Below are 4,538 nucleotides of genomic sequence, written 5' to 3'. Positions count from 1 at the left end.
TTGCTGAACTTTGCCGGCAGGATCATTCCCATGGGAAGAATATTCCTTCGCAGGCTCGAGAGGCAGCTGTGCGGAAAAAGATCGCAGACCCGGAGGTTCCGGGTGTCTGCTGAGATGGTGGAAGATCTTAAGGTCTGGGAAGATTTTCTTCTCCACTTTAACGGGATCTGTCTGTGGCGGGAGGTTGTTCCTTCTAACGCAGCGATCCAGTTGTTCACTGATGCGGCTGGGTCCCACGGGTACGGGGCTTTCTTGGCCGGGCAATGGAGCGCGGGCCCATGGCCCGCCGCGTGGATAGAGAGAGGCTTGGTCAGGAACCTATGCCTTCTCGAACTGTTTCCCATACTGGTTGCTCTTGACATTTGGGGCATCAGCTTCGCGACCGTGAGGTGGTTTTCTGGACAGATAACATGAGCGTTGTTTATGCTGTTAACAGATTATCATCTAGTTCCCCTCCGGTTGTGCGGTATTTGAGACTGTTGGTGCTGAGGTGTCTGCACCTGAATATTGTGTTCCGTGCTAAGCATGTCCCGGGCGTCCAGAATAGAATTGCTGATGCGCTCTCCCGTTTTCAATGGGAAGCATTTTATGCTTTGGTGCCCGATGCGGACACTAACGGATTGTCCTGTCCCACTTACTTATGGCAGGTGGCGCTGGATGGGGCCCCTTGATTGCGATGGTGCGGGCTTCCCTCGCTCCGTCTACCTGGGCTACGTATGTGAAATACTGGACGGAGTGGATCGCCTTTTGTGACTTCAGGTGTCGTCCCTCCTGTGACGGGGACCAGTGGGGCTTGCTTGAATGGATTACCGAACTTAAAGGTAATGGTGTTTCGAAGACTGCGATGGGTTCACGCCTGGCGGCAGTGTCCTTTTTCTGCAAGTTGTATGGGCTTGTTGACGCCTCGAAGACCTTCCTGGTTAGGCAGGTACTTCGGGGCTGGGGGCGTATGGCCCCCAGGGTCAGGGATTTCAGGGAACCAGTTACCATGGAGCGTCTGGTAACGTTGTGCCGAGTTTTGCCGGCGGTCTGTTCATCCGCCTATGAAACGGCCCTATTCTCAGCCGCCTTTGGGTTGGCTTTTCACGGGGCTCTTAGGGTAGGGGAAATTGTCCCGCCCTCTAAGAATAAGACGGGCGGCCTTTTGCTGCCTCATGTTAGAAACGACGGGTCGTCTATCTTGGTCTTTCTTCCCAGATCCAAAACTGACCAGGAAGGGAGAGGTGCCTGGTTGGCTTTGCCATCCCATGTTGAAGCTGTTTGCTGCCCGGTCAGACTGGTTAAAGCCTATATGGACGTGCGTCCTGAGGGTTTCTCGCAATTTCTAGTTCACGAGGACGGTTCCCCGTTGACTAGATTCCAGTTTAGGAAGGTGTTGGCCTGGGCAGCATCAAAGGCAGGTCTTGATCCCAGGGTGATTGCTCCCCATTCCTTTAGGGTGGGCGCGGCCACCACTGCCGCTAGTTTAGGATGGTCGGCTGACCATATTAGAGCTCTGGGGAGATGGAGGTCGCAAAGGTATCTTTTATACGTTAGGCCTTTGACTGTTTAGAAATGATTATGTTTTGCAGATGCAAGGGATAACCTCTGTTTCTTTTCTTAGGACCAAGGAGCGGTCCACTGAGAGTATGGATTACGGGGCATTCGTACATCCACTGGGCGGAGCTTCGAGCGATCGCGAGACCTGATGGGCGTCAGCTGGGGTTCCCCTCTTCCCGAGTCACTGTTAGGTGGTTAGGGCGCAGGGGGCTTACGTGGCAGGCTCTGCCTGAGTTGCTGCAGGGGGCTTTGCGCAGGTGGGAGAAACCCCATGTACTTATCATTCACGCAGGTGGAAATGATATGGGGCTCCTACCATGCAAACAGCTCAGTGCAGTTATTCAGTCGGATCTGCGCACGATTCAGGCATGGATTCCCCAAGTCAGGATAGGGTGGTCTAACATCATCCCCAGAATAGAATGGCGCCATATGCAGTCTCATCGCGCGGCTTTTCAGGTCCGCAAGAAAATTAACAGAGAAGTGAGGATTTTCTTAGGGCAGTCAGGTGGGTTTGTTGTGGAACATGGGAACATATCAACGGCTGAGAGGTGCCTCTACAGAAGGGACGGGGTGCACCTCTCTGAGAGGGGCATTGACCTGTTCCTCTGTAATTTGAGGCGTGCTATACTTAATCATCTATAGGTGTGGCGGCAAGAGGTGAGCCTGTTGGGCTATCTCTTGTGGCGGTTGGTCCGCGCCCCGGTTTGCCATCAGAGGTAGAGTGACGGCTGCCCAGGGGAGGGTGATCTCTGCAGGCGCGCGCCTGGGGTCCCTCCCATTCTAAGATGCCGAGAACTCCCTAAGCTTCTGCGGCAGCTGAGCTCCGCTTGTGTGGGCATTCACGGGCGCGGTCCATTCTCCTAGCAGGGGGTCCCTACTCCTAGCTAGATTGCCGCCACATGTTTTAGCTGGCCCCGTTGAGTCCAGCCGGTTCTCACGTTCTACAATAAATGTGACCTTCGGGTCTTTTCCCATATATCTGTGTCTGCGTGGTTATTTAAGTATTACAGTTTTATACAAAGTTATTTAAGAGTTATAGTTGTACATAGTTAAGTTGTTGAGTCAGTTCTATGGCTCCAGTTATTATTTGTACATAGTTATGTGTTGAGCCAGTTTTATGGCTCCAGTTATTAAGGTTTTCCAGCAAGCCAGGAGGATAGGGCATTTAATTAATTAAGACAGTGGAGGGCAGCATAGCCCAGAACGACCATAATAATTAAGGCCCTTAGGAGTGTGCTGCTGTGAAGGTTGCAACAATGTTGCATTAGTGAGGGTGGGGTTTAGCTTACCTTTAAGTAGTCAGCTCCCAAGGCCCAAACCCTCTTTTCCAGCTCGTCTTCACAGCGTCCCTCCCTCCCTCCCTGCACTTGTTCACACGGCAATCTTTAGGCTGCTACATCACCAGGGTGTTTCAGCTAGGTGTCCGAGGCTGGATGAGAGCTACGCGGCTTGTTTCCTTAAGTCCAAGGACGGTAGTTTTTGACTCCCCGGGTAGTGGCATGGAGACGCGTCTAGTCACACCTGGTCCTACTGGTTCGGAGATCGTTACTTTACACCCTGGTTAGGCGGTTGGTCCGCGCCCCGGTTTGCCATCAGAGGTAGAGTGACGGCTGCCCAGGGGAGGGTGATCTCTGCAGGCGCGCGCCTGGGGTCCCTCCCATTCTAAGATGCCGAGAACTCCCTAAGCTTCTGCGGCAGCTGAGCTCCGCTTGTGTGGGCATTCACGGGCGCGGTCCATTCTCCTAGCAGGGGGTCCCTACTCCTAGCTAGATTGCCGCCACATGTTTTAGCTGGCCCCGTTGAGTCCAGCCGGTTCTCACGTTCTACAATAAATGTGACCTTCGGGTCTTTTCCCATATATCTGTGTCTGCGTGGTTATTTAAGTATTACAGTTTTATACAAAGTTATTTAAGAGTTATAGTTGTACATAGTTAAGTTGTTGAGTCAGTTCTATGGCTCCAGTTATTATTTGTACATAGTTATGTGTTGAGCCAGTTTTATGGCTCCAGTTATTAAGGTTTTCCAGCAAGCCAGGAGGATAGGGCATTTAATTAATTATGCAGAATACCATCTCTGAACGCACAACACGTCGAACCTTGAAGCAGCAGAAGACCACACCGGGTACCACTCCTGTCAGCTAAAAACAGGAAACTGAGGCTACAATTCGCACAGGCTCACCAAAATTGGACAATGGAAGATTGGAAAAACCTTGCCGAGTCTGATGAGTCTCGACTTCAGCTGCGACTTTCAGATGGTAGGGTCAGAATTTGGCACAAACAACATGAAAGCATTGATCCATCCTGCCTTGTTTCAACGGTTCAGGCTGGTGGTGGTGGTGTAATGGTGTGGGGGATATTTTCTTAGCACACTTTAGACCCCTTAGTACCCCTTAGTACCAACTGAGCATTGTTTAAACGTCATGGCCTGAGTATTGTTGCTGACCATGTCCATCCCTTTATGACTACAGTTTACCCATCTTCTGATGGCTACTTCCAGCAGGATAATGCACCATATCACAAAGCTCAAATCATCTCAAACTGGTTTCTTAAACATAACAATGAGTACACTGTACTCCAATGGCCTCCACAGTCACCAGATCTCAATCCAATAGAGCACCTTTGGGATGTGGTGGAATGGGAGATACGCATCATGGATGTGCAGCCGACAAATCTGCAGCAACTGCGTGATGCTATCATGTCAATATGGGCCAAAATGTCTGAGGAATGTTTCCAACGCATTGTTGAATCTATGCCACGAAGAATTAAGGCAGTTCTGAAATCAAAAGGGGGTCCAACCCGGTACTAGCAATGTGTACCTAATAAAGTGGCAGGTGAGTGTATGTGTGTATATATATATATACAGTATATGTGTGTGTGTATACAGTATATAAATATGTGTGTGTATTATTATTTTTTATATATATATATATATATATATATATATATATGTGTGTGTGAGTGTGTATACAGTATATAAATATATGTGTGTGTGTGTGTATT

Source organism: Bombina bombina, chromosome 12 (assembly GCF_027579735.1).
Source record: "Bombina bombina isolate aBomBom1 chromosome 12, aBomBom1.pri, whole genome shotgun sequence".
Classification (NCBI taxonomy): domain Eukaryota; kingdom Metazoa; phylum Chordata; class Amphibia; order Anura; family Bombinatoridae; genus Bombina; species Bombina bombina.
Note: the sequence above shows the minus strand (reverse complement) of the source record.